Below are 13509 nucleotides of genomic sequence, written 5' to 3' on the forward strand. Positions count from 1 at the left end.
TCCATGCGGATCGGAGAGTTAGGGAGGTCGTTAACCCTTCGTAACTTTCTATCGGGGGTCGATCTCCGTGGTAACGAGCCCTGAACTCAGCCCAACTCGACGCGCTCTGGACCAAATTCAGAAGTGTGCAGAACGCAGTAACATTTGAGTAACTTTTTTCAATACATTGCGCTTCTCGGATCAACTTTGAGTCACTACTTTTACAGAGAGTCGTCAGGCTGGTGTAGGGAGGCTTCTGGGTAATCGGGGCGTGGTCTGAAGACAGAGGTGGAGGCGTGGCCCTGCTCGCAAACCTCAGGTGACGTATTAACTCCATTTAAGAGTAAACGTCTTTCAAATAAGATGGGAAAAACTTCCAAATAAAGATACGAAGTCGACTCTTTGACCTGCCAGCGATGCAAAGCAGGAAGAGCACTGTGAAACTTGACATCCTCACGTTTTAGACCCAGGTTTGTCCTATGAAATGTGCCTATTTGATATTGTTTTACTGCTGTACAATCGCCAGCATCATCTCAGGAGACCAACGCTTCTCGTGCCAGGGTCTCAGGGCGGTCTGTGGACCCCAGAGTCGCAGACGGAGCTTCGAGCGTCGCTTTAGAAAGGATTCAAATGCACCCGGGCTTTCTGCAGGTTCTTCTTTGGCGTTCTTTGGATATCCGAGTGATCCCGTGTGTTCGCGGGCCAGTTCGGAAAGAAAGCTGCTCTGGAGTTCATCAGCTGCTTCACCGGAAGGAATCAGATCGACCCGGAGGAGCCGAGCTCGCGTTTTAAAGACGTTTTCCCACTGTAAACAGCTGCAAAGCTTTGAAACACTGAAACGTGACGGCGCACATTTGTATTATCCGGAGAGATGGTCGGTCCAGGTGAGAGACTCTGTGTGGCCTCGGGACCAAACGCTAAAACGTGGATGAAGCACATTCCTCACCTCTCCAAATGACGGCACGTCCACGAAAATGAAATACACCAGCTTTAATGAGCCCTGTGTCTTTTATTATCAGATTTGCTTATGTATTTTGTTACACCCAAAAGACTTTTCGTGCTACAACAACACGAGAGCCTCGCGTTCATCCCACCATCCAACGTGAAACGAATCCATCACCAACAATCAGCTCCTTTATCACTTGCAGCTATTGTTTTTAGCCTCATTAAAACCAGAGGGACAGAGAATGTGTCCATCTGCGACTTGAGTAACATTTAGTTTGAAGTAACGGTCTCTAACTTGAGTCAAAGGTTTGGTTTCTCTCTCGGGCAAAAGATGATCAGTATATGAAAAACACGAAGAGCTTTGGAATATTACACCTCATCTTTGGATATGATTTGTTCGTTTTGTGTCTATTCTTTGGGGGGAAAAAAACTGAATCCGTACACGGTTTAACGCTTTATTTTTCACAATTACATTGACTTAAATGATAAATCACATTTAAATCACATTTACATGACTCAGTGCTCAAGTATCAGCTTCACCAAATACTTGCAGTTTGCAGATAACGCGCTGATATTGGAAAGAATCAATCTTAAAGTGACGTGTCCGTCCCGGAGACGCCTGTCACCATGGCAATGTCAAATGAATATGGGAAAGAGTGTCTGGAATGCTACGTGTGTGGTCTGTAATGTCTTTGTGATTTTTATGCGTTTTTCCTGTTGTGAAGCACTTTGAACTGTGTATGAAATGTGCTCCACAAATAAACTTGCCTTGCCTTGCCTACTTTTCCACTCTTACTTGAGTCATTATTGGGGTCTCTACTTTTTACTTCTACTTGAGTACTATTGTTTTAAGGTAACGTTACTCTGATTTAAGTGTATATTTCGTCTGCTGGCGACTGGTGTTTGTATGTGCTGGATCGGCTGCTCTCGCTTGGTTTATATTATCTTAAATCACCTGCAATACAAGCTAGCTTTTGTTTGTTTCCCCGTGGCACTTCCCTCTGCGAAACACAAATGACTAACAACGAGTTCAAGTCCTAAAACATGAAATGCCAACGAAACAAGAGCATAAAACATCCAGCGCAATGAGAACGAGAGGCGACGCGCTGAAGGAAACCTGTTTTAGAAAATACCCAGACATACCTGAGCGCTCGGCACATGCCTGGAACACGCTCGGAACACGCCTGGGACACGCCTGGAACACGCCTGGGACACGCCTCGGTGACACGGGACTCTTCACTTTTACAGAGCGCTCCTCTCAACACTCTGAGCTCACGTGAGATTACGGACGTTGTTTCAGACGTCTAGACACGAGCAGAGACAGAGGACGGAGAGGGAATGAGAGGTTTCCCCGGCAACGCTAAAGACAAAAAAACGCACAATCAGTGTTTCAGAACATCTTTGTGGATATTACGTTCGGTCTAGTCTTTGGGATTTCAACTATTTGAACTAACCAGTGAAAAAGTACTCCATGTTGTGTCCTAAAGCAGAACTAAGTCACATTTTCACCTCATTGAGCGTCTTTGCGAGTCGCTGTGATGTTTAAGTCTGTGTTTTCAGGGCGTTTAAAGTGTCCACCGTCGCCCCCTGCTGTCTTCGGGCGGAAAACCAGCCTTGTAACATTTGCGGACCCGAAGACAAACTCTCCTGAGAAACCCTTGCCCGTTTTTTATCGATATTTGGCAACGTTAAATGGTTTTGTTTGCAATTATACCGATAAAACGAAAGAAAAGAACGTAAAAAAAAATCGTGTTCTCTGTCAGTGTATTATCACAAGAGAGCTGCAGGGGGAGCTCTACCGTCGAAGTCACTTGGTTCTGCTTGTAGTAAAAGTACAGATAAAATAACTCAAGTAGAAATAAAAGTATGACAAGAAAATAACTTCTTAAGCAAAAGTGTTGGAAGTACTGTACTGTTTAAAAGCGTACTTGTAGAGTAAAAAGTAAAAGTATTTGAGATACAGGACACAACATTATGCAACAGTCACAGTGGTTTAATTTGTATACTCTTGTTTGCTCAAAGTTGTACGCTAACTTAAACTGTAAATGTGCTAAAAAATAACTTCTCAGCCATTCCGTGCCGCCTCAGACAGTTGCTAGTACAAATACAGGCGGTCAGATGTTGTCAAGTATAAAGTACACACTCTAAAACTTAACTAGGTCAAGTACAGACATCTAAACTTCATGTACAGTACTTTTACTTTTGTACTTTGTTACTTTCCAACACTGCAGCCAATATTTTCACCAGATCCTAGTTCAAAAAAACGTGTAGCTTTCTTCAGCGCGAGCGTAGCTTTCTGCTCCGCAACAAACTCGGACGTCAACACCAGAGCGGCCCCGGGCGACGCAGAGAGCCGCGCTTTTCATTGGCTAATTACAAGTGTTGTTTAAAGCCGCTAAAGCTAACAAACACTCGCCGAGCCACAACAGTGATCAGGGGCATAGCTCGCATACCAGAGCCGAGCGGGCGCTGAGCTGCTAAGTGTCGTGCTGAGAGAGTTCCAAAGTATTTACAGTCATTAACCAAAAGAAATAGTCGTGCGAACTGATCTCGACAAAGCGCTGCCGGTGCTACGGACCCGTCGGGAGTTTTTGAGTTCAGATTTGTACATTTACACGGGAACTGGGAAAATCGGGCGACGTGTCAGACCGTTTGAGTTTGATGTCCGGCAGTAACATTGGTACTTCTTGTATATATATATATTTTTTTCATCAAGAGCCTCTGCGGTTGTAAATACGCTGATGTTCTTATGCTTATGCTGCTAACGTTGCTAACACAGAGCTAAAGACAACAAAAGCACACATGAGGTTTTAGCGTGAGTAACAACAATGTCCGTCTTAACAAATGAACATATCAGGATCGAGGCGGATTTGAGCACTTTTACTGTTTTTACCATTTTGATTTGAGTCATGACGGTTCGTAAAAACTGCTCGTAGTTTTTCCCACGTGACGACGGCGACAGAAAGTCTGAGAAAACGTCTCCGAGTGTCGACCTCAGAGGATCATCGGCGCCAGCTCAAGACTCTCTGTGCAGACGTTAGCGACATTAGCATAGCAAACAACAACAACAACAACTACTATTATGGCAAATATCGTGATACTGATGACGTTTGTATTGAAATGCACTGAAACTCCTCGACTATGAGAGTGTTTTCACAGGGATTCCTCAGGGTTTTCTTTTTCAGCACGATGCACAAGAGTCACATCTCTTCATGACCACGTCGGACCTTCTCGTCTCTCTGCGTCTGGACCATCGGCGTTCTCTGTGAAGGCCGCGACACAGCCGAGTTTTCTGTCCGACTCAACGTGATAAAAGCTCTGTTCTTGTCTCGATCGGACTCAGATCCTCGAAGAGCGCCGACAGTTTAGCGTCATCGCTTCGGTCGTATGGCTCGACTCCATCCGGTGGTTTAGTCTTCTTTGTGGTTTAGGTGGTTTAGTCTTCTTGGTGGTTTAGGTGGTTTAGTCTTCTTGTTGGTTTAGTCTTCTTGGTGGTTTAGGTGGTTTAGTCTTCTTGTGGTTTAGGTTTAGGTGGTTTAGGTTTGGGTGGTTTAGTCTTCTTGGTGGTTTAGTCTTCTTGGTGGTTTAGTCTTCTTGGTGTTTTAGGTGCTTTAGTCTCCTTCGTACATGATGGATCTGGATTTATTCCTCTCCGTCGCTGATGGTACAGAAAGTGCCGACCGTACAAAACATTTTTGACAATTTCACGGCATTTCCTCGAATGCGATTTCCCATAAAAACCTCGTGCTCTGCTTTATTCACCTGTCGTCTGCGTTTGCCAAGCGCAACATCTGTCGTCCAGCTCGTCCAGCTTTTAACTTTATTCTACCAACATGAAGCAGGCGCCACACGTCAGGCTCAAAGCTCCTCGATTGGAACGATTCTGCCGCAAGTTTACTGTAAATGCTGGACAATAAAGTCTAAAAATCCAACTAAAAACGACATTTGTTATAGTTTTTTCACACATTTTTTGATATTTTGTGTAATTTGATCATTTGAGACAAACATTCATCCGTACAGGGGCTTCGATGGAACAGTTCTCAACAGTTCTCGCAGTTCTTTGGCCGTCCATGAGTCTAAAATGACGTCACACACTCGTTACTGCCATCTTGAGAACGAACGCTGCATAGTGTGCAATGGGCTACGCCGACAAAGAAGTCGCAAAACGAAGGATTCTCTTCCGTGGCATGTATTTATTTATTTGGCAGTGATAGAGTACATTAATGAACATGTCCGTGCACCAGATTTCCCGAGAGTCCAGAGACAGATTTGACATTGTCTGCTTGAAAATGAAACAGATTCAAAACAATGTATTTACAGCTATTTTCATCCACAGCCGTTTGAACGCATCAGCCACATTTACTAAACAAACAGAGGCAATAAAGACGTTAACACACATTCAGAACAAGGCAAAACATGAACTGGAGACGAGACCAAACGTTCCAGAACTTTCCACTCAGGGATCGTGGACGTAATTTTTATTTTTTTTTACTATGAAGGAAAAATCCATGTTATTCATTCAAAATTCTGTCATGTCCAATTTCATCGATTCTGGACTTTTTCGTTCCTTTAGCCCTTCTCAATCGCCTTATAGTCCAAAGATCATTTGTTGTCTCACAAATTAAAGCTTTAATTTTTCCATTGATTCAGAGATTATAGTGTTATAAATGTATTTCTAAGGCGTGGTGGCCAAGTGGTACAGTGTTAGTCTTAGTTAGTCCAGAGATCATGGGTTGAATCCCCGTCCATGCCTGTCAATATGAGTACAAACTGACTGTTCTTGCTCTACAAAAGACGCAGAAACTCTGAAACACTTATGGCTTTCAGCACTTTAGTATTCCTGTCTGAGGTCAATGTCTTTAAATCATGATTTCAGCCTCAATAAGTCCAAGGGTTTAGTGTTCTTGCTGTTGAGAAGCCAAAGAAAAACTGCCAAACTTCTGGAAAACTTCGACTGGAATGATCAATATTTGAATGTGCAATAACATTTAAAGACATGGACGGGAATCTGTGATGTTTGATTTAGTTTAGACATATTTCTGACACCGAACTTCACCACATATTCTAGAAACAGAGATATTAAACTTTTTTGACCATAAAGTAACAATAAGAGGCAAGGCTGGGGATTGGACCCATGATCTTAGGTTTACGAGACCAACGGCGTACCACTTGGCCACCACGCCTGCTAAATGACTCAAGTCTAAGAAATGTACCTGTTTTTACATCATGCTCGTCTGCGTCACAAATGAATGGAGTGTCTGTGGTTAAATAACTATGATATTGAAGGAGATTTACGAGGTGTTTAAGACCGAAGAACGATGGTCAAAGAAGTTTAATATCTCTGTCTCCAAAATCACCCATGATTTTTTGGCCTTGGTCTTGTAAACCATAAATCATGGCTTTGATCCCTCTCCATGCCTTTAAGTCTGACTTTGTTATTTCTCAAAATGGACATTTTTGTCAGGCGTGGTGGCCAAGTGGCCAACACTAGGAGACTCCTTTAACCTTTAACCTTTAACCTTTAACTTTAATTCTATTGAATGAAATGCCTTCATTCTTCTAGTATTGCCATGAAGACTATGTTCAGCAGGCGTGGTGGCCAAGTGGTACGGTGTTGGTCTCGTAAACCAAAGATCATGGGTTCAAACCCCATCCATGCCTTTAAGTATTAGTACTACCTGAATGTTCTTGTCCTACAAAAGAAGCAGAAACACTGAAGCACTTTAGTATTTCGGGTCTAAGGTCAATGTCTTTAAATCATGATTTCAGACTGAATAAAAGACAGTGTTTGTCGGGATAGAGCTATTGTCCTTATTTGATCATAATGCAATGTCTAAAGGCATGGATGGGGATTGAACCCATGATCTTTGGTTTACAAGACCAATGCCGTACCACTTGGCCACCACGCCTTAAATGGGGCATATTTTGTAAATATCAAAATCTTTAATTAAATCACGATTTCAGCCCCAATAATGGAAAAAAAATGTTTTTCATTCAATAGTGAGCAATGTTAAAGTGGTAAGATCATGGGTTCAATCCCCGTCCATGCCTTTGGATGTTATGTTATAGTCAAAGAAGTTTAATATCTCTGTCTCCAGAAATGTGTGTTGAAGTCCAGTGTTTTCACCCATCTGGACCGTGACACCAACACTAGGAGACTCCTTTAACCTTTGACCTTAATTCTATTGAACAAAAAGTTTTCATTCTTCTGTTATTGAAGCTGAAACCAGGATTAAAAGACCTTTTTATTGCCACAAATACTACATTTCATTGGCGTGGTGGCCAAGTGGTACGGCGTTGGTCTCGTAAACCAAAGATCATGGGTTCAATCCCCATCCATGCCTTTAGATGGTCCGTTATGGTCAGAATAGGATTATATCTCTGATTGCAGAAGGATGTGGCACATCGTCCAGTGTTTCTCCTGCTTTTGTCAGAACAGAACGTTAAAGCCGACTTTAGGAGACGGTTCAGTCCAACCCGTAATATTCAGCAAAAATCTAAATGGGTCAATTTGGTGTTTTATTCCAAAGGTCAGCAGCGGGCCAGTGGATCTGACCACTCTAACAGTGATGTTCATATTGAGGACGGTGTTCGAACTGCAGACCTGTCAATCAATCAAAATGAAAGAACCATTTTCACTATAGAAGAGTGTCAAGGTCATAACGCTGTGAAACTGCACATGCTTCAGCAGCTGAGGTCAGGAACGTCCCAGTGTCTCCACCGCCTTAAGTCAAGCGTAACAGTCCATTTAAGCGCTCCAATGTGGACTCTAGGGCTCCTGGTGGACTCTAGGGCTCCAAAGTGGACTCAAGGGCTCCAAAATGGACTCTAGGGCTCCAATGTGGACTAAAAGGCTCCAATGTGGACTCTAGGGCTCCAAAGTGGACTCTATGGCTCCTGGTGGACTCTAGGGCTCCAATGTGGACTCTAGGGCTCCAAAGTGGACTCTAGGGCTCCTGGTGGACTCTAGGGCTCCTGGTGGACTCTAGGGCTCCAAAGTGGACTCTAGGGCTCCAAAGTGGACTCTAGGGCTCCTGGTGGACTCTAGGGCTCCAAAGTGGACTCTAAGGCTCCAAAGTGGACTCTAGGGCTCCAATGTGGACTCTAGGGCTCCAAAGTGGACTCTAGGGCTCCTGGTGGACTCTAGGACTCCTGGTGGACTCTAGGACTCCAAAGTGGACTCAAGGGCTCCAAAGTGGACTCAAGGGCTCCAAAGTGGACTCTAGGGCTCCAATGTGGACTCTAGGGCTCCAAAGTGGACTCTAGGGCTCCTGTGGACTCTAGGGCTCCTGGTGGACTCTAGGGCTCCAAAGTGGACTCTAGGGCTCCAAAGTGGACTCTAGGGCTCCTGGTGGACTCTAGGACTCCTGGTGGACTCTAGGACTCCAAAGTGGACTCAAGGGCTCCAAAGTGGACTCAAGGGCTCCAAAGTGGACTCTAGGGCTCCGATGTGGACTCAAGGGCTCCAAAGTGGACTCTAGGGCTCCAAAGTGGACTCTATGGCTCCTGGTGGACTCTAGGGCTCCAAAGTGGACTCAAGGGCTCCAAAGTGGACTCTAGGGCTCCGATGTGGACTCAAGGGCTCCAAAGTGGACTCTAGGGCTCCAAAGTGGACTCTATGGCTCCTGGTGGACTCTAGGGCTCCAAAGTGGACTCTAGGGCTCCAATGTGGACTCTAGGGCTCCAACGAGGACTCTAGGGCTCTCCAATGTGGACTCTAGGGCTCCAAAGTGGACTCTAGGTCTCCAATGTGGACTCTAGGACTCCTGGTGGACTCTAGGGCTCCAAAGTGGACTCTAGGGCTCCAAAGTGGACTCTAGGGCTCAAATGTGGACTCTAGGGCTTCAAAGTGGACTCTAGGGCTCCAAAGTGGACTCTAGGGCTCCTGGTGGACTCTAGGGCTCCAAAGTGGACTTTAGGGCTCCAATGTGGACTCTAGGGCTCCAAAGTGGACTCTAGGGCTCCTGGTGAACTCTAGGGCTCCAAAGTGGACTCTATGACTCCAAAGTGGACTCTAGGGCTCCAAAGTGGACTCTAGGGCTCCAATGTGGACTCTAGGGCTCCAAAGTGGACTCTAGGGCTCCTGGTGGACTCTAGGGCTCCAAAATGGACTCAAGGGCTCCAAAGTGGACTCTAGGGCTCCTGGTGGACTCTAGGACTCCAAAGTGGACTCTGGGGCTCCAATGTGGACTCTAGGGCTCCAATGTGGACTCAAGGGCTCCAAAGTGGACTCTAGGGCTCCAAAGTGGACTCTATGGCTCCTGGTGGACTCTAGGGCTCCAAAGTGGACTCTAGGGCTCCAATGTGGACTCTAGGGCTCCAACGAGGACTCTAGGGCTCCAATGTGGACTCTAGGGCTCCAAAGTGGACTCTAGGTCTCCAATGTGGACTCTAGGACTCCTGGTGGACTCTAGGGCTCCTGGTGGACTCTAGGGCTCCAAAGTGGACTCTAGGGCTCCAAAGTGGACTCTAGGGCTCCTGGTGGACTCTAGGGCTCCAAAGTGGACTCTAAGGCTCCAAAGTGGACTCTAGGGCTCCAATGTGGACTCTAGGGCTCCAAAGTGGACTCTAGGGCTCCTGGTGGACTCTAGGACTCCTGGTGGACTCTAGGACTCCAAAGTGGACTCAAGGGCTCCAAAGTGGACTCAAGGGCTCCAAAGTGGACTCTAGGGCTCCAATGTGGACTCTAGGGCTCCAAAGTGGACTCTAGGGCTCCTGTGGACTCTAGGGCTCCTGGTGGACTCTAGGGCTCCAAAGTGGACTCTAGGGCTCCAAAGTGGACTCTAGGGCTCCTGGTGGACTCTAGGACTCCTGGTGGACTCTAGGACTCCAAAGTGGACTCAAGGGCTCCAAAGTGGACTCAAGGGCTCCAAAGTGGACTCTAGGGCTCCGATGTGGACTCAAGGGCTCCAAAGTGGACTCTAGGGCTCCAAAGTGGACTCTATGGCTCCTGGTGGACTCTAGGGCTCCAAAGTGGACTCAAGGGCTCCAAAGTGGACTCTAGGGCTCCGATGTGGACTCAAGGGCTCCAAAGTGGACTCTAGGGCTCCAAAGTGGACTCTATGGCTCCTGGTGGACTCTAGGGCTCCAAAGTGGACTCTAGGGCTCCAATGTGGACTCTAGGGCTCCAACGAGGACTCTAGGGCTCTCCAATGTGGACTCTAGGGCTCCAAAGTGGACTCTAGGTCTCCAATGTGGACTCTAGGACTCCTGGTGGACTCTAGGGCTCCAAAGTGGACTCTAGGGCTCCAAAGTGGACTCTAGGGCTCAAATGTGGACTCTAGGGCTTCAAAGTGGACTCTAGGGCTCCAAAGTGGACTCTAGGGCTCCTGGTGGACTCTAGGGCTCCAAAGTGGACTTTAGGGCTCCAATGTGGACTCTAGGGCTCCAAAGTGGACTCTAGGGCTCCTGGTGAACTCTAGGGCTCCAAAGTGGACTCTATGACTCCAAAGTGGACTCTAGGGCTCCAAAGTGGACTCTAGGGCTCCAATGTGGACTCTAGGGCTCCAAAGTGGACTCTAGGGCTCCTGGTGGACTCTAGGGCTCCAAAATGGACTCAAGGGCTCCAAAGTGGACTCTAGGGCTCCTGGTGGACTCTAGGACTCCAAAGTGGACTCTGGGGCTCCAATGTGGACTCTAGGGCTCCAATGTGGACTCAAGGGCTCCAAAGTGGACTCTAGGGCTCCAAAGTGGACTCTATGGCTCCTGGTGGACTCTAGGGCTCCAAAGTGGACTCTAGGGCTCCAATGTGGACTCTAGGGCTCCAACGAGGACTCTAGGGCTCCAATGTGGACTCTAGGGCTCCAAAGTGGACTCTAGGTCTCCAATGTGGACTCTAGGACTCCTGGTGGACTCTAGGGCTCCAAAGTGGACTCTAGGGCTCCAAAGTGGACTCTAGGGCTCCAATGTGGACTCTAGGGCTCCAAAGTGGACTCTAGGGCTCCTGGTGGACTCTAGGGCTCCAAAGTGGACTCTGGGGCTCCAAAGTGGACTCTAGGGCTCCAATGTGGACTCAAGGGCTCCAAAGTGGACTCTAGGGCTCCAAAGTGGACTCTATGGCTCCTGGTGGACTCTAGGGCTCCAAAGTGGACTCTAGGGCTCCAATGTGGACTCTAGGGCTCCAACGAGGACTCTAGGGCTCCAATGTGGACTCTAGGGCTCCAAAGTGGACTCTAGGTCTCCAATGTGGACTCTAGGACTCCTGGTGGACTCTAGGGCTCCAAAGTGGACTCTAGGGCTCCAAAGTGGACTCTAGGGCTCCAATGTGGACTCTAGGGCTCCAAAGTGGACTCTAGGGCTCCTGGTGGACTCTAGGGCTCCAAAGTGGACTCTAGGGCTCCAATGTGGACTCTAGGGCTCCAAAGTGGACTCTAGGGCTCCTGGTGAACTCTAGGGCTCCAAAGTGGACTCTATGGCCCCTGGTGGACTCAAGGGCTCCAAAGTTGACTCTAGGACTCCAAAGTGGACTCAAGGGCTCCAATGTGGACTCTAGGGCTCCAAAGTGGACTCTAGAGCTCCTGGTGGACTCTAGGGCTCCAAAGTGGACTCAAGGGCTCCAAAGTGGACTCTAGGGCTCCAATGTGGACTTAAGGGCTCCAAAGTGGACTCTAGGGCTCCAAAGTGGACTCTATGGCTCCTGGTGGACTCTAGGGCTCCAAAGTGGACTCTAGGGCTCCAATGTGGACTCTAGGGCTCCAACGAGGACTCTAGGGCTCCAATGTGGACTCTAGGGCTCCAAAGTGGACTCTAGGTCTCCAATGTGGACTCTAGGACTCCTGGTGGACTCTAGGGCTCCAAAGTGGACTATAGGGCTCCAAAGTGGATTCTAGGGCTCCAATGTGGACTCTAGGGCTTCAAAGTGGACTCTAGGGCTCCAAAGTGGACTCTAGGGCTCCTGGTGGACTCTAGGGCTCCAAAGTGGACTCTAGGGCTCCAATGTGGACTCTAGGGCTCCAAAGTGGACTCTAGGGCTCCTGGTGAACTCTAGGGCTCCAAAGTGGACTCTATGGCCCCTGGTGGACTCAAGGGCTCCAAAGTGGACTCTAGGACTCCAAAGTGGACTCTAGGGCTCCTGGTGGACTCTAGGGCTCCAAAGTGGACTCTAGGGCTCCAATGTGGACTCTAGGGCTCCAACGAGGACTCTAGGGCTCCAATGTGGACTCTAGGGCTCCAAAGTGGACTCTAGGTCTCCAATGTGGACTCTAGGACTCCTGGTGGACTCTAGGGCTCCAAAGTGGACTCTAGGGCTCCAAAGTGGACTCTAGGGCTCCAATGTGGACTCTAGGGCTCCAAAGTGGACTCTAGGGCTCCTGGTGGACTCTAGGGCTCCAAAGTGGACTCTAGGGCTCCAATGTGGACTCTAGGGCTCCAAAGTGGACTCTAGGGCTCCTGGTGAACTCTAGGGCTCCAAAGTGGACTCTATGGCCCCTGGTGGACTCAAGGGCTCCAAAGTTGACTCTAGGACTCCAAAGTGGACTCAAGGGCTCCAATGTGGACTCTAGGGCTCCAAAGTGGACTCTAGAGCTCCTGGTGGACTCTAGGGCTCCAAAGTGGACTCAAGGGCTCCAAAGTGGACTCTAGGTCTCCAATGTGGACTTAAGGGCTCCAAAGTGGACTCTAGGGCTCCAAAGTGGACTCTATGGCTCCTGGTGGACTCTAGGGCTCCAAAGTGGACTCTAGGGCTCCAATGTGGACTCTAGGGCTCCAACGAGGACTCTAGGGCTCCAATGTGGACTCTAGGGCTCCAAAGTGGACTCTAGGTCTCCAATGTGGACTCTAGGACTCCTGGTGGACTCTAGGGCTCCAAAGTGGACTATAGGGCTCCAAAGTGGATTCTAGGGCTCCAATGTGGACTCTAGGGCTTCAAAGTGGACTCTAGGGCTCCAAAGTGGACTCTAGGGCTCCTGGTGGACTCTAGGGCTCCAAAGTGGACTCTAGGGCTCCAATGTGGACTCTAGGGCTCCAAAGTGGACTCTAGGGCTCCTGGTGAACTCTAGGGCTCCAAAGTGGACTCAAGGGCTCCAAAGTGGACTCTAGGGCTCCAATGTGGACTTAAGGGCTCCAAAGTGGACTCTAGGGCTCCTGGTGGACTCTAGGACTCCAAAGTGGACTCTAGGGCTCCAATGTAGACTTAAGGGCTCCAAAGTGGACTCTAGGGCTCCAAAGTGGACTCTAAGACTCCAAAGTGGACTCTAGGGCTCCTGGTTGACTCTAGGGCTCCTGGTTGACTCCAGGGCTCCAGGTGGACTTAAGCTCAGGAGGAGCTCCGCCCCACAACCAGATGATTGGATAAGAGAGAACCCAGACTCAGGCCAGAACACGCCGGCACTCGCTTTGTCAAAAAAACAAATATTATACTTTCAGTGCATATTTCATCCAACATGATCCAAACACAATGCATCACATAAAGAGATATTAAATCAAGATAAAAGCACAAAGAAGTGAAACAGGAAGTAGGGTCGTGTTTCATGTAGCTTTAGCCACGCGCGCATTGGCCTCAAGATTAAAAAAAATATAGTTCTGTTCTGATTAGGATTGTTCATCAGATATTTTGCAGAAGAGCTGGTTGAAAGGTGCTTTATCTTG

The 13509-nt window shown here is 48.0% G+C and overlaps 3 non-coding genes across 3 annotated transcripts; 2 read left to right on the top strand and 1 right to left on the bottom strand.

The window, feature by feature from the left end:
• Positions 1 to 6513: 6513 nt before the first annotated feature.
• On the top strand, positions 6514 to 6585 carry trnat-cgu (transfer RNA threonine (anticodon CGU)). The gene has a single exon. It is a non-coding gene; the product is annotated as a tRNA-Thr (tRNA).
• Positions 6586 to 6761: 176 nt separating this feature from the next.
• Positions 6762 to 6833, bottom strand: trnat-ugu (transfer RNA threonine (anticodon UGU)). The gene has a single exon. It is a non-coding gene; the product is annotated as a tRNA-Thr (tRNA).
• Positions 6834 to 7196: 363 nt separating this feature from the next.
• On the top strand, positions 7197 to 7268 carry trnat-cgu (transfer RNA threonine (anticodon CGU)). The gene has a single exon. It is a non-coding gene; the product is annotated as a tRNA-Thr (tRNA).
• Positions 7269 to 13509: the final 6241 nt, after the last annotated feature.

Source organism: Eucyclogobius newberryi, unplaced genomic scaffold (genome assembly GCF_026437365.1).
Source record: "Eucyclogobius newberryi isolate DKJ021-1_F unplaced genomic scaffold, fEucNew1.0.hap1 SCAF_14, whole genome shotgun sequence".
In the NCBI taxonomy this organism is placed as follows: Eukaryota; Metazoa; Chordata; class Actinopteri; order Gobiiformes; family Gobiidae; genus Eucyclogobius; species Eucyclogobius newberryi.